The sequence below is a fragment of the Solea solea genome, chromosome 13 (assembly GCF_958295425.1).
Source record: "Solea solea chromosome 13, fSolSol10.1, whole genome shotgun sequence".
NCBI lineage: Eukaryota > Metazoa > Chordata > Actinopteri > Pleuronectiformes > Soleidae > Solea > Solea solea.
This window is the reverse complement of record NC_081146.1, coordinates 23,387,182-23,414,243: the sequence shown is the minus strand read 5'-3', so window position 1 is coordinate 23,414,243 and position 27,062 is coordinate 23,387,182. Positions and strand designations below refer to the sequence as shown.

General features: G+C 41.8%; 1 long non-coding RNA gene across 1 annotated transcript; it reads right to left on the bottom strand.

The window, feature by feature from the left end:
* Window positions 1–1,857: 1,857 nt before the first annotated feature.
* Window positions 1,858–27,062, bottom strand: LOC131471229 (uncharacterized). Its single transcript, XR_009241988.1, has 4 exons — window positions 26,160–27,062; window positions 25,909–25,946; window positions 25,691–25,794; window positions 1,858–3,328 (listed from the first exon to the last, which is right to left on the bottom strand). It is a non-coding gene; the product is annotated as an uncharacterized LOC131471229 (long non-coding RNA).

The following is a 27,062-nucleotide window of genomic DNA, read 5'->3' as shown; positions in this document are numbered from 1 at the left end:
GTATAGTATGTCGTCCAAAAATTGACAAAAAAGTCATAGTATAGCATGTCGTCCAAAATTAGACAAAAAAGTCATAGTATAGCATGTCGTCCAAAATGAGACAAAAAAGTCATAGTATAGTATGTCGTCCAAATATTGACAAAAAAGTTATAGTATAGTATGTCGTCCAAAAATTGACAAAAAAGTCATAGTATAGCATGTCGTCCAAAAATGAGACAAACAAGTCATAGTATAGCATGTCGTCCAAAAATTTACAAAAAAGTCATAGTATAGTATGTCGTCCAAAAATGGACAAAAAAGTCATAGTATAGCATGTCGTCCAAAAATTAGACAAAAAAGTCATAGTATAGTATGTCGTCGAAAATGAGACAAAAAAGTCATAGTATAGTATGTCGTCCAAAAATTGACAAAAAAGTCATAGTATAGCATGTCGTCCAGAATCACTCAAAAAAGTCATAGTATATAGTATGTCGTCCAAAATGAGACAAAAAAGTCATAGTATAGTATGTCGTCCAAAATGAGACAAAAAAGTCATAGTATGGTATGTCGTCTAAAAATGAGACAAAAAAGTCTGGTTTAGTATGTCGTCGAAAATGAGACAAAAAAGTCATAGTATAGTATGTCTTCCAAAAATTGACAAAAAAGTCATAGTATAGCATGTCGTCCAAAATGAGACAAAAAAGTCATAGTATAGTATGTCGTCCAAAATGAGACAAAAAAGTCATAGCATAGTATGTCGTCGAAAATGAGACAAAAAAGTCATAGTATAGTATGTCGTCCAAAAATTGACAAAAAAGTCATAGTATAGTATGTCGTCCAAAAATTGACAAAAAGTCATAGTATAGCATGTCGTCCAAAATGAGACAAAAAAGTCATAGTATAGTATGTTGTCCAAAAATCGACAAAAAAGTCATAGTATAGTATGTCGTCCAGAAATTGACAAAAAAGTCATAGTATAGCATGTCTATAGCAATTTAACATTTATTTAGATTTAAGTCAGAACTGTTTCTTGTCAATATACAACAAAATGTATATGCAGTCCTATCCAGTGCGAACAGAGCCATCTACTGTATCTTACTAACAAACTTTCATGCAGCTGCTTCACCTCCAAGTTCATTCATCGTTGTGGTGACACAATCTGCCTCCTGTAGAGACCTTCACCGAAGACCCTGGAGCAGCTTAGGTTGTGTAACGACTAACAAACTAGGCCAACGATGTTTTAAAAAAGGCTTATGTACTCACTGCCAAAGTACTGGTTTTGCATGAATGACGCAACTCTCTCCTCAATACACAGCTGATACATGTACTGTTAGAAATGCATGTAAACAGCACTTATGTGTACGTCAGGCCTGCAAGCTTTGGGATTGGTTGATGCAATAGGAGGGCAGTTATGAAAGAAACCCAAAAAAAACAGTTGTCTTTATTTCCCTGAAATCCCCTCCATAATCCAGCAGACTCCCCCGAGACATTCAACAACTGCAGAGAGAGAGAGAGAGAGAAAAACATACGCCCGCCCACAGGATTCTTTTCTGTGTCTATTGAAAACATTTGAGGCAAAAGAAAAAGCTTTTTGGGGGGGGCGACACGTCTGTCTCCACAACCATTCTCGCTTCAGGATGTGAGGAGGGATTTAAAAAGAGTGGTGAATGTCTGTGAGAAGTGTACAACAACCAAAGTCAGGATAAAACCCTATTTACATTTGTATGGAAACATGGGATGGCAACAAAGAGGCTGAGGAGTTTCATTCCAAAATGAGACACATCCACCCGCGCAGATGTGGAATTAGAGGCGTGAAATACCAACCCCCCCCCCCATTGGCAACCTGCCACAGTTACAAAATACACAAGAGACATTGCGTGTTGAAAACGATGCAACTTTATTACAAAATTGTCACAACAGCTTTTCTGTGTAAACATACAGTGTGTTTTTAGTCCTTGGGCCATGTTGGCAGCCCGTGGCCAAGTGGAAAGGGAACTTGACTTGTAATTAGAGGGTCACCGGTTCAAATCCCCAGCCGGCCAAAAAGGGCTGGGGTACCCCTGAGCAAGGTACCTGCTCCCCGGGCGCTACTCAGTGTGGCAGCCCACTGCTCCTAAATCTAGGATGGGTCAAATGCAGAGGAATACTTTCCCTAAGGGGATTAATAAAATTAAACTTTATTCTACAGATGTGGACAAATGCGTTGGTACCCTTGCAAGATAAATGCTTTAACACAAATTAGGCTTTGTTTCGCATTTTTGATTTAACGTAATATTTTAAATAATCAAAAATGACGGTGCCTTTAACTCGAGAGCGGATCAGACCACATTTTTCTGTCCGAACTCGACCAAGTCCCGGAGACCGAATCCGACCTGAACCCTGAACCCAGCATCTTTTTGCTTGAGCCTCAATTTATGGTTATGGCAAACAACAAAAGTTATACTTAACTTGAAGATGTTGAACAAGATGAAGATCAGGACTCGTAGAAGATCATTTTTAAAAAATATAATTGTGCGTTTTTGATCATTAACCTGCAACTTTGTTCTCTATGAACATAGTGCTGATGTTAAAACGCTCCAGTTTTGTTTCATTGGTCCGAAGAATATTCTCCTGATAAGCTTGTCAACGTACATTTTTAACAAATTTAAGATAAGAATGAAATATTGTGTCCATGTGCTGCAACGGTACCATCACATTTGTCCACGTCTGTACATCCACATGAAATGTCATTGAAGTCTGTCCTTTTGGTTTTTGAGTGGCGCTTCAACATAAACATACAAACACCACCCAAAACAAAAATAAAAAATATGTCCCATATCGTTATTAAATCCACAAAACCTTGTACACAGTACACAGTCTTAGTACAGATATACTTGCACAACCAGTGTTTGCATTCTGAAACATAATTTGCTGCTAATATGAAAATGAGTTGGACTTACAAAAGTGGCCTTTTAAACACAAATACTTAAATACTTAAATGAAATGTCAACTGTTTTGATAATCGCTTAATTGGTTTAAATGTTGTTGTTTTTTAAATTTAAACAAGCTTTCTGATTTTCTTTTTTTAAATGTGTTATATGAAACAAAGAAACCAAAAAATATCCAAAGAAGTCATTAAAAATCAATCATTTTTGAAGACATTTCAATCGTTTCCAGGTTTGAGAAACACCGATCAACAGCATTAATCGAGGAAATGATCATCAGATGAAATAAGATAACATGTGTGTTCAAATTAAAACCTTGAGAGGCTTCATTCTTTTTCTTTTTTCTTCAGTCAGTCAGTCGGTGCGTGTGGAATGAAAAACGAAGGCTGGGAAACTTTCTTCAGGTGATGTTTTCACTCGATTATCTGCAAAACCAAGAAAACACAACATTACAACATGATACTGGACACCAGTGACCTGTCCACCTGCAGAAGCTGGACTTTAATGCATTAAAAACTCCTACATTTGAATAAATAAACATGACACCAGTCATGCATGCCATCTCGACAGACTGTTTTTAACAACAGTTGAGAAAATAAACGATTCCCACAGATTGATAAAGACGGTGACAGGTGTGTTTTCATGTCATGTACTGGCACCACCAACAGTATGAGCGCAGTCAACCATTCAGTTATCACACAGATAGATCCAGGCTGTAAACATCCGGGTTTCAGGCACCGACCTTGCCTGTTAATGCAGCTTTTATGCTCTGTCAGCGCGGCAGCGCTGGGCGTGCGCACACATGACCAGAGATCACCTGTTTCCTCTTTTCGTATTACAGTCGTGCACACCGGCTCTCCTGCTGTTTGAGGAGTTTAAACATGACTGTTTGTACTGTACGGTCTGTACTGTGGTGGCTGTGAGGACATGTCTTGATTCAAATGTACACGATCTCTGTGAGGTTTTTAAGGGTTAAGACTTTTTAGTTTTAGGGTCAGGATGAGGCGGAAGATTTGAGTTGAGGTTAGTTTAAGGAATTAGCTGATTAGGGTTAAGGTTAGGTTCTCAAACCCACAAACCGCGGACCGGCGAGGAGCAGCTGCCAGCGAGGTGATAGAATATAGACAGAATATAATACAAATTATGATTATTAGCTATATGTTTATGCTAAATGTACATCATTCAACATTCAATTATATATTACACAAGTGTATTTTAGTGTTTAAATTACTGTTATTCTCTGTTTTTGTTATTTATAGATTCATTTTGCATCATAAATGTGTTTTTTTCTTTATGAACTGTACATCATTTCATATCAAAACATGCGTATATATATATGTATATATATATATATATATATATATATACATATATATATACATATATATACATACACATACATACTGGTGATGACACAGGTGGGAAAGCAGATAAAGACAGGAAGTCAAGGGACCTGAAACAAGACAAAAGGTAAGGAATTCAAAATAAAACAGGAAGTGACAAAAATGAACTCACTTGAAGAAAATAAAAGAGACACGTCCTTGATAGGGACAGAGACATGAGAGACACAGTACACTAGCTACAGAGCAATGGTTCTCAAACTGTGGTGTGTGTACCACCGGTGGTACGCGAGCTTCCTCTGGTGGTACTTAGAAATTCACCTTATCTCTCGTTCCGTCTTAATCTAATCTCACTGTACCAGTGTGTGAAGTACATGTGAGGAAGAGGAGGATACATCTCCGTATGCTGACTTTGCTCGGCCTGTTTACACCGCTGTACTGTTACTCGGAGAGCTCTTCGCCTCCTTCCTGATCTTCAGTGTAACACATACCGACATAACATGTGGTAAACAGAGCGTGACACTGCTCTACAATCACATAATATGACAGAGAGAGAGAGACACACAGTCTACAGAGTGTAATCCCAGCATTAAGTATCTGAAGCTGTCAGCAGAAACACTTGTCCCGCTAAATATAGGTTAACAAGGGCACGAGATGACGCCAACGAGTCAAACAAGTGGTCTTTAACACGTTGTGTAATCCCACTTAAGGATGACGCGAGTCTTTTTGATGAAGATCATGTTGTCATGCAGTCAGCTGTCGGGCTCTGCTGCTCTGCTGCTCTGCAGCTCTGCAGGGGGTGAGTCCCACACCAAATGCTGTGATTCATCACTGGGAGTGAGAACAGGTGTAATCATGAGTCTCACAGGCGCTTACAAGTCTCTTACCCAGGTGTAAACATTTGGCCGTGGTGAAGAAGTAAATGAAGCGTCTATAAATATGTAAATATGTTGGGAAAGTGTTTAAAACATTAAAACGGTTGGAAAAAACGTCTGATACCGAGGAAATAATGAAGTTCAAATCTGGACACAGAGCTGCTTTTTCATCGCTCGCCTCCCGTCTTCATCATTTCATTCTCGTTCTCTGTCAGAAAAGCGACCCAGCTCTGAAAATAACAAGTCAAATCTCTCCCGCTTTCTGTTTATAGGTTTTTGTAAATGATGGCAGATTTTTGGGTACTTTCCTCTGCAGTGACAAAAAATAAAAAAACACCCCAGCAGCTGATATGGGCCACTGCAGCCCGGTGCTCCACCCCGACACTTTCTGAAGCGCTGAAGTCGAAACACACAGATTCTGATACTCTGGTGGTGCTTCAGTGATTCCATTCTAAAAGGACTGAGCTTACTTTTTTATTGTGCACATAAAAATACTTTGTATTTTTGTAACTTTACATACTTTACATACATCATTTCTTATCATAATTGTTTCAGCGTCTTATGTGCACAAACTCTCGGGCCTTAAACAGGTGATACTGAAAGTCAATTTCTATTTATAAGCTTGTTGTTCACAGCTGATTGACGAGATGTAGCCGATAAGAACCGGAATCAGTACCACAGTTTTTGATCATTCAGACTGATAAACTGTTAGCAAAGGTGTGATAATAAACAGAGCAAATTCTCAGTGTTTTTTTATAAATTCTGCTTATAATTCTGAAATAGTGTGGACAAAATGATGTGTTGTTATGACAACAGGCCTCCGCCCCCTCTTCACTGTTTCTTAGGCTTTGATTTCCTGATCTTTACTTTTGTTGTGGCGCCACCTGCAAGAGGTGCGGTGGATCAGTGGTAGGGTGGGTGGTCTTTCAACCAGTTGTGGGTTCGATCCCCAAATGCCATCAGCTAGCCTACATGCGGATATGTCCATCGGCAAGAGCAGGACATGTTATCTGACTTGTGTGGACACGTGGTACAGAACTGGTGTAACGTGTGTTAGTTTGTGTGATTGGCACAATCTTGTGAGCTAGATAATCTATTGATAGTGAGACACGAGTAAATGACCTTTGATAACTGATTTATGCACATACTTTGTTTTTATGTGTAATTACACTTGGAGCTGCTTTGTGTATGCTAGTTCAATAAGTTAGAATAGTCAGACTTTTCTAGTTTTCCTTCATTTAGTAAGTGATTGGTCATCACTGGTTTTGTTGTCCTGCTGCAAATAAATAAACAATTTACCATTTTCCGTCTAGTGTTACATTGCTTCCCTTAACCCTCATGAGCCGGGTTGTAGCATAAATATGCCAATAATGCAGTACTTATTATTCTTTTTGAAAGAAGTGACGTTTTCTCAGTTTTATTTCTTTCTTTCTTTCAATCCCAACTTCCTCTGTTGTTGTGGAAATGAGACTGAAATGAATGCCTCTTAGATCCACCGTCTGGTGATCGAATAACACATTTATTTCTCTGGAAATTAGTAAACAAAAATATATATATTGTATGGATGAAGTGGCCCTTTAAGAACAAGGTTTCTCAATCCTGGCCCTGTAGGACCCACTCTCTGCCTGTTTTTAGACGTTTCCCTGCTCCAACAAACGCTCATCAACAAGCTCTGCAAAACCCTGTTGATGAAGCAAATATACAGTATATGAATCAGGTGTGTTGGAGCAGGGAAACATCTAAAAACATGCAGGACAGGAGACAAGAAGCCTCAGACTGTGACCATACCTGTGAGTAGATTTATAGAAAAGAAGAAAGCTCAAGGTAAAAAGCGCTCCTGGCCACTGCTGCATATTTGCATCTCCTGCTTTACTTTACATTTGAAGGTGAAGAAGTTAATCCTGGATGTAAACAGATGAAGAGTAAACTGCTGGAGGACATGTGTTATGTGCAGAGGCAGCGACGTGCTCCCTTTGATCTGCTGCTGTTTGCCTTCACAGTCAGCTGATGTTGTTTTCCTCAGTGTTGCTCACTCAGTCACTCACTCACTCACTCATTTAGTTTTCCAGAGAAATACGTGGGAACATTACTGACTGACACAAAGCAGGAACAAACACACACACACACACACACACACACAGGGTGTGAACAGACCTAAACAAAGTGTTATCCATAACCTTAACCACAACCAGCCAATGTCTAACCTCAACCTGAACAACAATCCATATCTTAACCAGTTTCACAGAAATGAGGTTCTGCCTCATTAGAGCCAGGGTTTGATCTCCATTAGGACGACTGGTCCTGACAAGGTCACAGTTTATGCCAGGAAAACACACACACACTGTGTACTCAAAACAAAAGGAAAACTGGAAAAACCGAGCTGGGGTGAGTGTAACAGTGGAGAGCAGGTTGGATCTTGACTTGACAGACGTTAACGGCAGTTGTGTTGCCAGCTGTTCTTTGGTTGGCTTTCATTTCATGTCGTTTTTTTTTTGTTTCAGGACAGTGCACCAAAGTATGTACCTTGCCTATTCAAAGCAGGGACAAAGGCCAAGGCTGAAAGGCTTTAATGAACTGCAGCTGAAGTGAAAGCTCGCTCGCTGGTCCTGTTTAACCATCCTGCATTCAAATTGTCTCCAAACAAACAAACACACACACACAATCCCACTTTTCATTACAAACACACAGGAAATCCAGCCCAGGTGGTTCCCACTGTAATGCAAGTGGAGCAGTGTGTGTGTGTAACTCTTGATGATTTTGTTGTTGTTGGTGCTGATGATGTTGATATTCTTCTGCATCTGTTTGGTCTTCGAGAACACCAAATTCAAGGATTACAAGGACCCATGGGAACCCTGAACATTATTTGTTTGCTGCTTCCTTCATCTGGAATCGGGTTTAGTCAAGCAATACTATCAGACCGGACTGAGGGAGCATTTTTGTGTGTATACGTGGGGTATTTTTTTTATCTGTGTATTTTCAGCAGTAGATTTCACTTCTGAACTTGTTTTTCTGTGGGCACGTCTTTGTGTTTTCAGTCAAACTCCATCCTGTTTGCTTTACTAGCACAATGTTGCTGTTGCCTTCATCTGTCTTGACATAAATCATATGGTGAATATGATTCCTGTGTGCCACATCAACAAGCTAATAAAAGACATTTGTTTTTGTTTCACAGTTACACATTCCAGTTTTTAACAGAAATCCATTTAGTTTCCCCCTGAATCTTATTACCGATCTGACTCCAGACCATCATTCTTCCTATTCCTCCCAAACTCACTCAGGAGTTTTGTGGTTCCAAAACTTAAATACTGCTCACAAAAGTTTGGTGTTTTTTTTAAGAGCAACAAGAACAAGAAAGAAAGAAAGAAAGAAAGAAAGAAAGAAAGAAAGAGCAGGCTTTTAGCTGACGTGCATTTACTGGTATATGACTTTGCCAAAGACAAGTCTGCTCTTGTGAGGTGGCTTTCAAACGCATCACAGAATAAATTTACTTTAGACGGGAAGCAAACAAAGTCAGATGGCAGCCAGGCTGGGAAAGAGGAAGGCAGAGGTAAATGACATCAAGCTTCTCACAGTTTCTTTCTGGGGAATGTAAAAAAAACCATGCAGTCAGCGTGACTGTGGTCACAGGTTTGTGTGGTGGCCTGGAAAAAGCAGATGATCACTGACAATGAAGCGGAGAGGTCAGAAAAGAGGAAGCAGAGAGCAATCTTGGGAAGTTACATTCATAAACACAGCACAAGGGGAAAAGAATCAGAAAAAAAACCCTTGTTATTTAACCTTAAAATTCTTCCTTTTTTTTTTGCTTCAGTGAGTGAGATGTGGAATCCTAACTGTGCAGAAAAAGGTAGTGGTGACAGCCGGGAATGTGAAACGCATGAGGTCATCCGTTTCCTGCAGACTGGGTTACCAACTGCATTATTCAGCCACATTCTTTATCGTCACTGACTAACTTGATTTACCGGAGGGGGCGGGGGGGGGGGTCAGCTTATCCAGTGACTGGACCACAGGACAAGAATGCAGAGTTTCAGTGACTGTAACCAGGGCACAGTTCACACACTGATGAGTAAGAAAGACAAAGGTGAATCATGAGTATATGAGAATCATTGTAGTTGTCATTTATTTATCAGCTCGTAGAACCTGTTACATTCAAACACAAGTGAGGTGCCAGTTATTCCACATGTGACTCCCGGTGTGTCTGCTCCAGGAGGTTTGAGTCTCTTTTAGGAAAACAAAGGAAACAAACACCACTGAGATCAGAAACAATGACAACGTATACTGTGATAACAATAATGTTACCATGGTAACATTTTTTTAACTTTCACTTTGACATCCTCAACGGCGACAGAGAAATGCAGCTTTTGCAAAACAGTCAAAGCCAGTTTTGACCAGTGGAAAAAAAAACAGTGGCTCCAGACGAGGTTTAAACACTGACCTGATGACATTTTAACTCACTCTATTGAGTCTTAGGACAATCAGAATAGAAAAGAGAAGTGATAACTCCAACACTGGCTGTGAAACGCTTCATGACAGCATTTCCTTTTACACTGTTCATCTGGTACCAGTTCTGAATCTGTGACCAATTCAAACTTATGCCCAGAGCTGGCTTTTTCCCATCAATGTGTGCAGTTGTTGTGCAACATGTTTCTCTTGTCTCTGTTCTGTTGGTGTTGACTGTGTGTTCACAGCGAACACCATGAAAACCTGTCAAACCGCCAAGTTGTATACAAAGTACGGTGCTTTTCCACTATACACTTCCAGCACGGCACGGCACGGCACGGCTCGACTATCACTATAGTTCCTCCTCAACGTCACAGAACGACTGCATGAAACAAACTAGTGACGAGTAACTGAATCATTAGAATCAGTTGATTAAATAGATTTGTTCAAAGAGTCGTTCAGCACTTCCTGCGCGACCGGAGCACAGCCTCCGTCTGACACAGTCACTGAACTGAAATATGGCGAAAAGGGTCGTACCATCACATTTACTGAAAGAAGAACCAGGTACTATCACTAATGGAAAAGCAACAAAAACATGCTGAGTCCAGCCGTGCTGGAACTGTGTAGCGGAAAAGCGCCAATAGTCCATTCCTAAACTTATGCCGGGATCAGACTATACGATATTTGTGTCTTTCACGATGGTCACCATGTCAGATTATCAATCAGATTATTGCCGTGTCTTGTTTGAGGAACTGGCAACTCAAATTTATATCCAGACTGGATTAAAACTTTGTCCTCGATAAAGACTTTGTGGCCTGGAATGTCATAATCTAAACACTGAATCCACTCTTACACAGCCATTCAAGTCTAGAAGGGCTGGGTGCTCTGTGTTAAAAAAAAAAACCAATAGCACTTTTACAGAGCGGCTCTTATCAGCAGAGCGTCGCTCTGTCTCAATGTGAAACTCAAGGGCGCTGTTTTTTAAAGGAGCGTGGGCGAGTGAAAGAATGTGGGAAGATAAAGATTACATTCTCGAAACAAAGTGGTGTATTTCCCCCACCATCCTCTGGCTCGGGCCTTTAATTAAGACGTGTATGTGTCTGTGTCTGTGTCTGTGTGTAGGAGGCAAGAGTTTTTTATAAAAAAACAAAAAAAAACACAGAAGGTGTGAGATTTGTGCAGGTGAAGCAGGGGAAGTTTTTTGCGTGGGGGGCTGATGAGGCACAAACGCTGCCAGGAAAACATTCTTCTCTGGATATGACTGGAGGCCCACGGTGAGGAAATGACTGTGCCTTCTTATCATACAGAGACAAAATACATTCAGACGGTGGTAAACAAACCATCTGGAGTGGGTTATATTTAAATGTGAGCAGCCCGAGGCACATACCTTGCGCTTGAGACGTGGTTTGAATGAAGCCTCGAAAATGTGTTGAGTGTTATTCGCCCCCACCACAGGGATGGTCTTTTAAAAAGTCAGCGGAAAGAGCGGAGACAAACAAAGACGACTTGGATTCACCCTCTTGGTACCAGAAACCCCAGTGATGCTGTACGAGTGACTGACGTGTGTCAGTGTCTCACATGCAGCTGCAAACACGACCGCCAGTGGTGAAGCAAGGGAAAAACAGACTAATAGCCCACCCAACACGAGTCTACAACACCTCATTGCGTTATCTCAGCTGTATTGACTCAGCTTGTGTTGCCATCTAATCCACTCACTCCTCCCGCACCAAAGTCCATAGAGAAAATCAGGGATTTTTATTTTACGTTACAGCACACAGAGCGGGGGCGCGTTATTACTCCACTGCTGCCTCCAGCGATGAGTCATTTTTTGTGACTTGTCTGTGTTGGAAATCCTTCATTGAGGTATATCTGAGGACATATATCTGAGGACAACAAGGCAGCAGCAGTAAAGCAGCTGTTTTGCCTGCAAGATTGAAAAAAAAGCACATTTTCTCCATGGACTTTGGTGCAGGAGAGTGCAAAACAAAAACTTTTCTTCATTGTTCTTAAGATACCATACATTTAAGCCGATGTACATTAAGTGTAGTCCCTCCTGTTTTCATTGACTGATGCGTTGGGGGTACCTGATGTTTTTCATCCCCTGCTTACATTGTCTTCCAAAAATGACCCCTATCTAAAATCGCGGAGAGGCAGCCTGCAGGCTACTGCTTTCTCTCCTGCTTACACTTTCACGGGTCGCACCCGATTTGTGCTACATGGGAGGGAAAAAGTCAGAGTTCCTGTAAATGCAGACTAATGAGGGTTCTAGGCACAGCGAGTGTGCACACAGTGCAAACTGTGTTGACTATTTGTACAAGAAAGTACAAGCACACTTTAAAAAAAAACAAAAAAAACCTGACCTAACCTCACCTGTATCGTGATATTTAGTTACAAAAGACAGTCAGTCCTTGTTTTCCACCACTAAAGAAAGGTACAGAGACGCAGGAACAAACAACAGTGCTCCTGCTCTGACCTCCTCCAGGGTCCAGTGAAGGGCTCGCCGCATTCCTTCACGCTAAGCTCTTGTTTTTCTGGACTCACGGCTGGTTGTTAGTGAAGCCTGAAAACACCTCGGATCACTGAGCTAATGCAGTGCAGCCGATGTGCATGTGAGATCACCTGAGACTGTCAGATGAAATCCAGGACACAGGGACCTGAGGTTGGTTTACACACCTGCAGGGGCCCGACTGCCTGCTGCTCTGTCATTCATATGGATCAGATTCTATAAACCCCCCCCCCCCCCCAGAGAGACTCACAATACCTGCAACAAGCTTTCACTTTTCCATCCACTAAATGTCATTAAATGCAATTTCAGGAATTCTGAGACTGGAGCTTTGCGAGGGGAAAGTCACAGCTCATCCTAACGTGAACCTCCATCCATCTTCTACCCCTTTATCCTCCATGAGGGCCGCGGGGGGGAGCGGTGCCGATCTCAGCTGACATAGGGTGATAGGCGGACAGTTCGCCAGTCCATCACAGGGCCACATAGAGACAAAAAACCATCCACTCTCACGGTCAATTCAGAGTGTCCAATTTACCTAATCCCCATATTGCATGTCTTTGGACTGTGGGAGGAAAGCGGAGAACACGGGGAAAACCCGCGCACACACAGGAACAACACGCAAACTCTACTGTATGAAGAAAGGCCCTTTTTCCGACCGGGTCTCGAACATCGGGTCAAGAGCGCCAACCACTACACAACTGTGTTTTTGCCCTCACTCCTGACTTGAACATGCAAATGAAATTCCATTTAAAGGTGGACAAGCTATTTTACTTTTTACACATCTACAAATGTCAAAATCCAGCCAAGATCCAAAATTTAGCAAGATTTGAGGCAAGAAAACTTTCCAGTTTTATTACAATCCATCCAATCTAATGGATATAACCAACAACAATCAACCTTAAGTGTTGTGATTAAGCAAAAAATCATCATCATCATCATCAGGGAGTCTGCAAAACCACAAAAGTCTGACCGGGGCCCAGATTTCTATTTCTATGTGCGATTTACGGTGCAACAAGAAACATGAGACGTGAGAAGGAAGTCACATTTAACAATGACATCTTCCGCTCTATCTATTCTGTCTCTTCTTGTTTCCCTGCACGGAGCGTTTCACCTGCAAGCAACCAAAGTCAACTAGAAACCATAAGCTGAGCGATTGCAGCCCTAGAATCTCTACGACGAGCATGTGTTTTGAGGACATTCACACATTCACTGTTATTTTCTTCCCGTTTTGTCCCCGTCAGTCACATGTAATGAAATTTTAGCCCCGCAGCTGAAAAACAAGACAACAAAAAAAACACAAACTCTACCAAAACAAACTCATCTAAGCTGTAGGGTATATATCGTATATGTGTGTAGAGCGAAAAAAACAAACACCTGGATTATACTGAGGCTTTTCAGTGTGTGTCAATAAAGTTTGAGGGCTTTTGTTGGCACGAGGGCTTCAGCCCGGACGGACCAGCGGCCCAAGACTTGACCTTGTGTGTGTGCGTGTGGACGTCCTTGATCGTGTGTCTTCGCCGGGCCCCGAGGACAGACATCTATCTCTATTATTAATCAGTGCACGTTACACCGCGTGTCGTCACACGGGGACCGTTCTCTCAGGAAAGCTTTTTCCCCATCCGTCTCACGCTTCTCGGGTTTCATCCGTAAAAACCTGATGAGGTTTCAGTCGACACCTATTTCCTCAAGTCATGTAACTGCACAGAATGAAAATATGTACGAGTGTCACTGACTTGAATTCCGTGCGTTTATCTCATCGCACCATCTTTTTTGGACTTTGGATAATTTGACTTGTTTCAAGGTATTCGAAACAACATTTTCTTGCTGCACTAGCAGATCATTTTGTGAGATTAATGAGGAAAGTGAAGATAACAATAAAAAAAATACCTACAAAATAACAACAAACAGTTACAAACACAAAAAAATGTCAGTTTTAATGATTTCTTTGTTATACGGAGCAAAGAAAACAGAAAATATTGACACGGGAGAAGCTGCAAAATTCATCTGCACAATATCTGCTGATTTAGTAATGAATTAATAATCAATTAACTGGTTTACTGCTTGGTGTCTAGTTAGTGAACAGTTCCGGCGGGGCGCTGTGGCATGGTGTGAACACTTGTTCCTCGGTCATAAAGCTCAGAAATAGCCCTGAGTGAGGTGTGATATTGTCTTCCTGTGTCCTTGAAGTCTGTATGACTGTGTGTGGTTTATTTGTGTGTGTGTGTGTGTGTGTGGAGGGAGTCGGCGGGGGGTGTTAATTCCATTTAGCTGCAGTCATGAGTAGGTATTTCCGACACGCACACACTTGTAAGAGAGTTTCCTTTGTCGGTGTCATTTAGGAGTTGATATTCCGAGCGAGGCGTTCAGTGTTTTGAGCAGCGCTATTAGCGACAGCGTTTGCAGATAAAAGGTGGAAAATGTTATGACGGTAATTTAACTAGGCGAGCGTTTATTGTGGTTCCCGGCTCATTTGAGCCTTTAAAGAGAGACGATGTTGGTTAAGCAGTTCGTACTGAACGTGTTTCACTTCATCCCACTCTCATTTCTGCAGAATAAATAGTGTGAGCCATTAGCGTAGCTCAGCACAAGGACAGGACACGGTAAATGGCTTGTATATCAGGGCTTCTCTAGCCTTGATGTCCACTCAGAGTGCTTTACAGTTCATCCATTAACACACACGTTCATATAATGCATCATCTATAACACGCGTCCTGAACCCTCCACACCTGGAGGTGCGGCGTGTGCCGCACAGCTGTGCTTGCATACCCCCGCCCACCCCCCACAAATGTGACGATGACTCCGCTTTCTGATGGTTCTGCGACAGGAAAAACTCAGTCACATGATTTTTGTTTACTCAGACATGCAGAGAGAGGCACAGATTCACGCCTCCACGCCTGAAACTGCAGCGAGAGGTGTCAGTTTTATGTAGGCTACAGTGTAATCCCGCTGGTAGAAAGTCGATATCACTATCATGTCTTATTTCTGCTGAGAACTGCAAGCAAACGCCACGTGTCACAAATAAGCAGGGGGGGAAAAAAGGCCAAAAACTCAAAAGTAGACTCATCTGAGATGCAGTGTGATCGGTAGAATCTGTTAACATGGACTCTGAAAACAGAAAACACAGCAGAGATGCACACACAACGCATCCGGTGTGAACCAGGCCTCAGCTGAAGGCTTCTCTGATCGTCATGTCGGTGGTTGTTTGTCTCTGTTTCAGAATCAATCACTGATCACTTTGTACTTAATGTGACTCATTTTTACTTGTTATGAATCTATTTATTAAACGTTTACACCATATTGTCAATAGAGCTTTCAAAAAATGCCATTTGAATTCATTCTATTTCACTCTACGTTTCCGTAAAAGAGATTAAAATTGCCACATGACGTCTAGACAGACTCGGCTCAGGTGTCCATGCTCTGATTCACGTCGTGCCAGCGTGTGCAGCCACCAGAAGCAACTCGGGAACATGTCTTGCCTCGGGACATATCAGCATATACAGTAGACAACAACTCTTCTGTGACAACAAAGCCTCCCTCTTACTACTATAATATTCATTTGCTCATCACAAAAAAACAAAACATTCCTCTGTCAGAATAAAGTCTCAAACACTGCAGTAGTTTGTTCTCTCGTCCCGTTTATCTACGTTTTCCAGTTTCCAGCTGTGGTGACGATGCAAACTGGCTGAACTATGACTTTACATGAGGTCGTACATGACTCTGGGCTTTGCTGCGGTCTGAGGCTGAATGATAAAGATGTTTTGTGTGATCCATTTCCTGTCAGAAACTTGTGACTGGCATCAGAAAACTAAACTATTTTCTGATGCCAGTCATCTGTTTGTGATGGTCACATGAAAACTTGTTTTCCTCTTTTTGTTTTTCCACTGTAAACAGTTTTGTTGTGCAAAAATACAGAAGAGTGGGATTTATTCCACTGAGTGGAACGGTTTGGTTTGGTACGGTATGTTTTTTTTTTGCGTTTCTATTAGGAATAGTACCCAAATAACCAACCCCTTACCGGTTCCATTGTTTGGCACCCTTCCCCTGGGGTACCAGATCACGATTGCCGGCTTTCAGCAGTGCTGTCACTAAAATACATCAGACTCCTCTGTTAAATATTGAGATTTGTAGACATTTCCTTGCTAAATTTTGGAGATTAACGCATGTTTTCAGGTGTTTTTTTAACTGATCTACAGGTCGGGATTGTTCAGTGGCCGGCAGTCTGTTGACGTCACATTTAGTATCGGCTCAGCTCGCTTGGAACCTCACCAGAGCAGATACTAAAAGAAGTACCAGGTACTATCACTAATGGAAAAGCAAATAAAACGTGACGAGTCCAGCCGTGCTGGAACTGTGTAGCAGAAAAGGGCCAATAGTCGATTGTTAAACTTGTGCCGGCATCAGACTATACAATATTCCTTAATAACATCACTATTGTCATTTTCCTATGAGCAAAAAGGGTATGGATGCGGGAGTTTGATAGTAACTTCAAATAGTTTCATGCACTTTCTGTTCTTTGGTTGTATATTTTGAACTCAAACAGGTTTGAGGGATAATCCGATCTCGCTTTATAATCATTTTTAATCATCTGCGACAAGTGCAACTTTAAAAATAGATGTCAGTTGGCGCTCTAGTTGATACTAAATAAATATTTGTGATATTATACCCCTTGGCTCACTGACGTGCATGGGCGTTGTGACGGGGGAGAAACAGCAAGCCAAGGTCTTGATGTTGAGTACACACAAGGACAATGACAATTTCTGTGAGAAGCTCCGTCATTTCTACGTCCGTACGACATGCGACGAGCCTCCTGCGGCACGAGGAGGAAGATACCGTATTAAGTAGTGACGTCAAATACGTAGAAGTAGAAAAATGTTTAGTTGCATACCCCCCAGTCCCCCTCCCGTCCCCGTCCCTGTTGCCTGGGCCCCCAAACTCCCTGGAAACACCTCTGTTGATGAACAAATAATGAATTACAAACGGCTGCATCTACACAAAGACGCTCGGGTTACATGACACACTGTGTGGCCCCGCTGGCCCGAGACTAAACATACAGTACGCACCAAGGGATGAACAATTAATGGTAATTTGAAACGACGCAGTTAGCAATTGGCAAAGGCTGCAATTTAATCATTAGTGTGCGTGTCGTGGTGGCAGCGGCGGGACAGGATTTTGAGGCGAAAGGGGAACAAGTTACACGTTTATACATCTTTATATTTATTTATTTATTTATTTAAATGTAATACAAAGTAAATATTGTCTGAAAGCTTGACTCAGAATTACTAAAAAATATTAAAAATGTTATATTTTATCCAAAGTTTTAAGCCTCGGGCAGATTTTACTCTATATTATCACATGAACCAAAAAATAATACATGTGACATGCTTATGTTACACCAATAAAAAATAAAAAAAGAGATTATTTTTCCCATTTACAGAGGATTTCACTTGCACACATATCTGCGTTTAATCACGAGACAAACTAATACATCTAAGAAGCATGTCATTTATCTAGTTAGTTCACTGAAACCGGAGCCATCAGTATTGCTCTACATGCCCTAAACATTACAATCACAACACCCACGCAGTCATTTCACAGGGATTTTGATCCCGCACTTGCCCCGTTGGTCTGATTTAAAGCCTTGATAAACTTCATTTGAAAGAAAATAAAAAACCACAACATCAGGTTTCCCGTCAGAGGTAAATATCTGACCTCACCCAAAGCGTGTGATCATTCCCTAACAGTTCACAGAGGATAAATGACTATTGAAAATAAAATAAAAGGAATTTCTGCAAGCCTTTATTTTAATAGTCACACTGAGTTGCTACTGTTGGAACTTTTTCTCCATTCCATTTACACCTTTAACAGGTATGAGGAAATCAAATAGTCTATTCGTGAACAGTTAACTCTTTCGATTCAGTTACCTCCACACTGATTAAAGGAAATATTAAGTCTGTGTTTTAGCTGAATGTCGATGAATCTCAATAAAATAGAGTATGCTTGACCGTCTTTCAGTAAATTGTGCATTTGTTTCATCGTTTTCTTGAAAACCTTTTTGTTATGTGCAGCATAGGAAAAGTGCATGGTGTGTGCTGGTTTTACTGGTTTTTACGCATCCACTTATCTCAATCGTCTAATTATGTTCTTTTTTTAATTTATTTAAGTAGATTGGAGTCCTAATTTTTTAATAGATTTAATGTCCAGTCTAAGTTTCAGTGTTCAGTTACTTTTAACCATTTATTTGTTCATCTTTAGTATCTTCTTTGTTTTTAACAGAAATCAGCCAAGCTTTCCTTGACATGACACCAAATGCCATACATTTTTTATAGTAATATTAAAAACCTTTTCCGTGTTGCACAAAGGAGTGCATATCAGGAAGCACATCTGACCTTTTGTCAACGTCCACGCCTCTTTGTGGCTTAAGCACAACTTTGATTGAATTCTAGTAGGGGAGGATTTAATGTCTGAAACATTGGATTAAGCTGGAACAACAAATAAGCGCAAATATTTATAATAACTCCTGAAAATCCATTAAGAATTTGAGAGGATTGTATATTCATATATCAACGCGGCCAGCAACCTTTTCTTTATCATGCCAAACAAGTCTGTGGCTGGAGCTGGTGAGGGCTCTTTGTGTGTTTGGTTATCAGCCGAGCTCTTATTTTGTCTGTGCTGTAATCCTTCCAGTCGTCACCCATGGGGGAGGATGAAAGTCTACAGCCCTGACCCAAATTCACAGAAAAAACCTTAAGAGAGACAAAACAATAGCAACGCTTATAGAAAAGTCCCTAATTAGTGCTTTGTGCTTCTTTTATCTTGACTGTAGGTGCAATCTGGGGCTGGCATGGAACAGGGGAAACATTGAAACCTGTAATTTCAACCGCTTGGTAAAACATTAATCAGAGCTGGTAACTACACCGAAGATTCCGACACCAGGTCGTTTTCATTGTCTGCAGATTACACTCGCCACAAGCCAGAACAGTTTGTGCCGAGTGTCAGGTGACAATCTGGACAGAGGGCATGTCGTGTTCTTTAATATCACTATCTATTGCTGTTGTGCCCCCCAGCAAGACACTTGACCGCCACCATTTAATCCCCCACACAGGCTGCAGAGTGGCCGATATCCTGATCCTGTGTGTATAACCGATAGATTGTTCATCCGTTCATTCGTTGTCTACCGCTTTGTCCTCCACATGAGGGTCGCGGGGTCGCTAGAGCCAATCCCAGCTGACACCGGGGAGCTTGCGAAGAAGGACAAATCGGAGCAACACCACCTGAAACCACTGGGGCAGTATGAAGTCCATACAGTCAGGAAAACAACAAATCTACAGGTTTTTCAAAGAAGAGATGATGTGGAAAGCGGAGAGTGAGCAGCCGGCGCTCGGCCTCACTCACCGGTGCGCTGGTGACGTACCTAAATATTGAAAATGCCACTTATTATCGTTCTCGCACATTGGCATCGCCAATGGGTAAGATGACCCGGTAATGGGACGACGTGCATTTCGCGGTCTTCCCGTAAAATCAGCTTGCGTTTCTGCCTATTTCGGATCAACCGCAGCAAAACTAACCTCTTCAATGTTCGCCAATGTTTGTTGATGCCCGCAACTTGGTACTCGGCGCTGCCCTCTAGAGGAAGTATTGGGTAAATGCCATACCGACGCAGAAAGACGCACAGAGGAGGTACAGTATGTAGGGCAGTGATGGAGAAAACATTTGAGTGTGGTATCACTTAACAAACATGTAGAGAAATTAAATCTCCCAATTTAATTCTCCAAAATAAAGCGGCAGAAGATGAGCGAGTCTAGGGTTGCCAACTGTCCCATATTAGCCGGGACGTCCCATATGTTGGGCCTAATTTATTTGTCCCGTACGTGCCCTCTCTTGTTCCATTTATTCAGTCCCACCTCGCACCAGGAGACGAGGTGAGGCTATTGCCGTAATTCCACCGGCTCTACTCGCCTCGCCACGGCACAACGCGGCACGATTAGGTTGCATCTCTAGAACCAAAAAGTACCTATTAACGTGGGCGGAGTCATCACTGCACGGCTGAGTGAAACTGACCCACACACACGAGTGACTAGCGACTTTACACCAGTATTCTGTAGATGTTGGAGATTAACCCACGTTTTTAGGATTGTTAAGTAGTTTTAACTTATCTACAATTCGGCACTGTTCGGCTTGATTTGAGTCCCGCATCAGTCGCACGTGATCAGTATACTGTAAGTAAAATGATCCAAAATCATCCAAATTTAGCTACAATGGATAAACCTGCGAAAAAGAAGAGACTGTGCAGCTCCAACAAATTATGGTAAGTTAAAAAGACGTGGGGTAAGCCCGTCAGTGGTGATTCAACGAAAGCCTTCTGCACTTTATGTCGGAGGGAATTTTCAGTTGGCCACACACTGCTATTTTATTTCTCTTCAAAACTGCTATCATTATGACAAATGCCTTAAAACAATACACTGTATATTCACACAAAACCATACTCGTCACCTTTTGTCCCTTATTTTTATAGTGACAAAGTTTATAGTGACAAAGTTGGCAACTCTAAGCGAGTGGTCACAGTTTAACGACATACGGTCACAAACACAGAGCTGGTTTAGCTGCAGTCCTGCTCTCGCCCTCTTTCTCTATCAGCATTACAGGGTTTTATTAACTAAATATGGCAAAGTCTCCTGATGTTTGGCTATAATGAAGAAAGCAAACAACAGGGGAACTTCATGTTGGGTTGCTACATGGCACAACTGCACCAAAACGCAAGAACTTCCCCGACCACAGAAATCTTCCCCTAGAACTCAGAACCTGAAAATCCCCTAAAATTCAGGGACATTTAGAATAAATGCGGCCAATGTAATAAATTCCACTTTCTCTTTAGCAGTGACCTGACTTGTCACCTTCGTGTTTACTGCTGTAGCGCTGCTTGATTTATGAAGTGTTTTCGTGTTAACTTTGGCTGCGCCGCATGTAATTCGACGCGGGGATCTGAAAATGATCAACACTTCTGATCATAATAAAACTCTGTTTGTGCTGCTGTGTTTTGCTGCGTTGCTACAGTCGTCACTGAGTTGGGGGCCCGTCCAAACATCCATAAAATCTCTGCTTTAAGACAAACACAACTCGCCAACAGTAGTTGTCTCTGTTCCGGCCTCTTGCTTGATGACAACGTGGGTCGACAGCTGCTTTATTGGAACTAAATGACTGAAAACGTCAATAAATTTATCTTTGCAGAGGACGGGTCAGAGTGTGAATCCTTTCTGCCTGTGATTAAATCACGTTGACAAGATCAATATGTTCTACTGATTGAACTTGTTTTTTTGAGACAACAGTAAGTTTTCTTGTAACTTGTTAACCAGTTCCGGTGTACATATCTTCTTCTTATCTTCTTATCCTCATCTCCTCAGAACTGTCACCTGATGTTAGGTGGTGATCAAGTTGATGTCAAAGTTACAGTACATCAGATTTTGAGAATCCTTCCTTCCTGTTTTGTTGTTGATTTGCGTTGTTTTTCAAGAAAAAGGACAACTCAAAGTAATCTGCACTCTCTGGACAGGATTAAATTTGCAAATCCTTGTCCACTTTTGTCCGTGCGACATAAAAGTCATCAACAACCCAGAAAGACAGAAAGAGTGGCCTCTACGTGGCCTCAAAAACCTTGTTTTTTTAGACTATAGTAGGTTTTCCTTCACCTTTACCTACAATTATGGTTGTTGCAATGCAATTTGACTGGTTTTATTGGCCTGAGTTTTACCATTTCCTCTCTGTACTGTCTTGTTTTATTCAGTGGAAACCACTTGGTATCACTGTTTTGAAAAGCGCTATACAAATAAAGATATTAATATTATTACGGCCTTCACAACTGAGAGTAACTACTTCTTTTGTTGCAAATATCATGTATAGGAAATGGAGAAGTAATCACTTTTTTGTGTGTGCAGGGCTTGTGTTTGTTTTTTTATATCTCAGCCTAAATCAGTCCCATCCAGGACTGGAACATATTCAGCCAACGTGAGTCAAGTTCTCTGACATGCAGACATTAGGATATGACTCATGATGTTTGTCCTCCCCATGGCAGCAAGTTTTCCCCGGCCACCTAAAATGTGTGGCTTTGCTTATGTTGTAAATTTCGATCCAGACACGGGGGACTTGGACACATGTTGATTTATTTTTTTTTTGCTGACCAAGTGCTGATCCCAGCTTCAGACGAGAGGAGGAAGAGGGGCTCTATAATTATCCCCCACACATGATGAGGTCATGTCCTAAAGTCATCTTTATTCCAGCCCAAACAAGGAATTTTTAACAAACTCATCCATTCAGCCAGTGCTGCGATGGAAAAGCATGTGACCCCGAAGACGCATGACTGCTCGCTGGCTGTGACGAAATGATAATCGGTCATATGAATTGTGCACACGCACTCTCCAAGTGACTACATATAAGGATGACTATGTCTTCTCTGCTTCTTCTTTTTTTTTGGGGGGGGGGGGAACACAGAGCCACTCATTGAGAGTTCAACAGCCTTTGGACCCGAGTGTTGGAAGCATGAGACGTCAACACAAACTCCATCGATGCTCAGTAAACATGTAGCTTCCAAACAAAGGGAAAGACGGCGGAGGTGAAGTTGAGGAGGGGAAGGTGTAACTGACACTGACCGACTGACCTGATATCCAGACATAACAACACCGCCACACCTGGGAGCACTGGGGTCAAACAAGCCCAGACCTGTTGCAATATTGACCCCCCCCCCCCCACCCGTCATACCACGAGTCAACAGAGAGAGCGACACCTCGCAGCTGAAACGCGACGCAGGAGGCACCGTCTTCCGTCACGGTTCATGCAAGTTCAGAGTTGATAAAGGAAACTTGTGGCCTACTTCTCATAATGTTTGTCACCCAGTTTCGTTGCACTGGAGTTGCTGGGGGAACTGTGTCACCAACAGAAGATGCACAAATAAAAAATTCATCCAATTTCAAACATCTGCTGGATTCACATTTGTGTTTTCCTCAAATGTGTCATAATCAGGTTTTATACAGAACCAGATCTTTTCAGCACAAAATTTCATTTCCACCATCTCTATAAACACACCTGAGCAAAAAGTACTGAGGACTGGATTTGTGACATTTTGTCACAGTTCAAAGTTCATTATCACACACTTCTGTACAGCAAAAATACAAGAAAAAACGTCTAATTTTGTGACTTCTGCTCAGTTATTGCTAATGCACAGAACCGTGCCGCATGAGCACTAAGAGTTAACAAAAATGGGAGAATTGGAATAGTGTCAGATATGTTTCAGCTTGACGAGTTAAAAATCTTGTATATTTTTTTTCCCCCCGTGAGGCCGTGAGGGCAAAAATTGTGCCAAACCTTGGCTAAACTTATTTGTTTTACTTTTGCTTTCAGTTTGATTCCAGCGTTGGACATGGTTATTTTGGACGGATGCACGCACACACACACACACACACAGCTGCTGGCAATAATGTTTCCTTTCATCCCACTGAACTGCTGTGTCGGTTATATTTGTCCGAGGCCTCTGTCATCTGCACGCTACCATTTAAAAAGCTACAGTAAGTACAGAGTAGGTAAGAAATCAGACGTCTTCCCGACGTGAACTTAGCTGTGATAACTAACTTATTCTTGTACCAAGGCTTTGTGGGGTCATCAAACACCAAGGAGTTCACCTTATGGTGCTGGTTTTGATCAGTTGCACCATTAAAACATTACATCACTGAAGTATATTTCTGTCTGCGTCTTGGAAATTCTACTTTAAAAAGGTAACGGGCAAATTTCGCTTCCCGTATTGTGGACTGTGCTAAAGCTGCAGCAAAGACGCTGGTAACGACGTGGGTCGTGCTTTTGCTCGGAGCCAGTGGTGGCACAGACATGACAGATGCAAAATAACACAAATCAATTTTCATACAAAACCCCCACAGTCAAGAGAAAAACAGTCGGTGTGTTTAAATGCATGTTAAAAGTCTTTGATTTTGGACAATAGTTTGGTTTTCTGAATGTCATTTAAACATGTTAGACCGAGTTAAATCAAACTATTCTTAGTCGGACTAACACACCGAGATAACTCAATTCAAAGTCCAGACTGGAGTCAGACTTTGTGTTCTAAGCATGCACCAAAACTTGACGCGGACTTAGAAGAAGACGACGTAAAAACTGCAGTTGCTGTTGTTGGAAAAGACCAAACAACACTATGATGGCAGCTAGAGTAAAAACTGTGGAGAAGACCCACGCACAATTAACACGTACAGAAGGTACGAAACATTCAGAACCACAGCACGAATCATCTCACCATCCTACACACCTATGGAGGCGGAATCGAGTTTCTATTCATTATAAAGACCGGTGGTGGTGTCAAATCCAAGCCAAACATCTGTCTGTAACCCTTTAATGCAAGCACACTTTGCATTACCGTAATTACACGACAGTTTGTGAAAAAAGAAATTCCAGCAGTTTATGAAAGCTGAGAAGTTGCACGAGGGGAGAGAGTTGGAAAAACACCTGTACATAGGTTTCCATTTTTTGGACATCGAGACAAAAACTGGTGTTAATGTACAGCTATTTTAACATAACTGCCAGATTATGAAGAAAGAAAGTTATTCTGGGTAAAAATAGGCAAAGGCACTGAGTTACGGGACATTCTCTGTTCAACTAAATACAGTTAAAGATTATTGTAAGTTATGTCATCAATAATTAATTCTTCCACTAACTGGAACAGGAAGGAAGACTTTAATTCAATAAAGGAAGTGAAGAAAAAGAATAAAAAAAAAACCCTGCTGGCATAATAGAACAAATAAATAACTGGACACATGACAATTTAAGGAGTGCCATGTGTACACTACACTGCTCCACTGGGTTATTTATTCTTGTGTGACTTCCTTCCCTCCTGTAATAAGCTCGGGAATATCTGTGGGAACATAGCCGCCGCCCCCTTTCAGACACTGGCCTGCAGTGACTTCACTGCACTTTCAAAACAAAAGCATGGACAGCCTCCAGCAGCCCGCTCTGCTGCAGAGAACACTGTGTCGCAACAACTTCTGCTTGAGACACGTAGCCGCCGTAGCACAGAGACCACAGTGACTCTGCGACATAAGCAAACCATAATATCCACTGTTACCTCTCACCAAGGGACGAGTGGAGGCAGAGAGAGTCAACAATTTATGATTGTGATGTTAAAAAATGATAACACAACATCATCAGGGCTGCAATCGAGGATTATTTTCATAATCTGTCAATCATTTTCTCCATTCATCGAGAATTTGAATTAATTAATTATTGTACAAAAAGTGCAATGGAACTAAAGTGACACCAAATAAAACTGCGTGTGTTTACACTGGTTCTCTTTCACTTTCTGATTCTCTTGGTGTGTGTGTGTGTGTGTGTGTGTGTGTGTGTGTGTGTGTGTGTGTGTGTGTCTGCCGAAAATGAAAACAAATACCTGCTTGGTGGCTAACGTAGACAACTGAAGATCAGTCCCTTAAATCAAAAAAAAAAGGTGATTGCCAAGCTATTGTTGAGATGCATTAAATGTATATTCATGTATATTCTTTTTTACCATAATTAACAGCTTCTGGAGTCATTGTGATGGGTAAAATTGGTTTCCACTCCTTCATACCGTCTGTTAGCATAAAAACCAACCTTGCAAGATCAGGGCCGACCCAGAGGAGAAGAATCAGGAGGCCTCGTTGAAGTCTCGTGAGGTCTCCTGAGGTCTCGCAAGACGCACGGCACGCCGGTACTGGCTGTAAGATCAAGGCAGTGATAGCGTTATTTTAGACGTCCATTACGGCAGAGCGACTGTCTGACCCAGTGAGGGGCCACACACCAGGGGCGAGTGCTGAAAAACGAACGCTTACCGGCATGGACAAGGCTCCACGCTTTGTGTCCGCCGGCTCTGATGAAAAACAAAAGCACAGTGAAGATAAACAGGTGCACAACGGACGGAGGAACGTTTACGGTGACGTTGTGAAAATATGTCCTCCGAAACTGCAGGGGGCGCTCCCCCAAAACGTTGAGCAGCCAGAACACTGATATGCACCAACGAGGTTAAAACAAGACTAACTACTTAAGTTCGACTCCTTAAATTGTGCTATCAATACTTATTTACCATAAACAGAAACACAAAAAAAGATCAGCAACTGGAGGGTGCAGTGAGCGACGGTAAGAGGACAGCCTGCCCGACTACTGCCGACACGGCTAAGCCGTCTATTAATAGTGCAGCGCTGGTCATCGGTCAGAAAATGAATGTTGGATGAGTGTGGGATGACGATGCCGAGAATACAACATGACACAGTCGCCCAGTGGATTCACACGGATCTGTGAGGAACCGCACAGAGCCACGCGGAGCTTAATGCCCTGCAGTCTGACGAATGAGCGACCTTTGACCCACGACTATTTTTATGTTTCTATTTAAAGCTATTGTTTTCAAGCGCAGGCCTCATAACAATACACTATGCTGTGTCACGGCCCCATTTGAAAAGGCTTTTTATCATTACCATGTATGAGAGTAAGAATTCTGCTTTAAAGCTCCAGTATGTGACATTTAGGAGTGTTTATGGGCAGAAAGTAGCGCAATAACATGTTAGAATGTGATGTGTTACATCTCAGGGTGTGTTCGCCCAATGAACCTTTGCTTTGTCGATATCCAAAGACAACAACAAGCACAGATTATTCATCGCTATTGAGTTATTGCCCGGCCCTAACAGTATAAATAAAAACTGTCACGTGTTTATAGCCCTAAACTAAGTCTCGTTATTGTTGCTTATTTTTCAACAGTATAAACGCAAGGTGTGTTAAACACCGTGACTTGACAGACTTCAAACTTGGCACATGACTTACTGAGGACACCAGTGTGTGCAGAGACAACTTTGACGTTGTTTGCATGAGAAACACAAAGTTAAATCTCTAAACACGTGGTATGTTTATCACCAAAAGAGCCACATCCAGCCCCTCTCACACACTGCAGCTGCATTATTTCAGCCTCTGATCCTTTTTTCTTTTTAATTCCAGC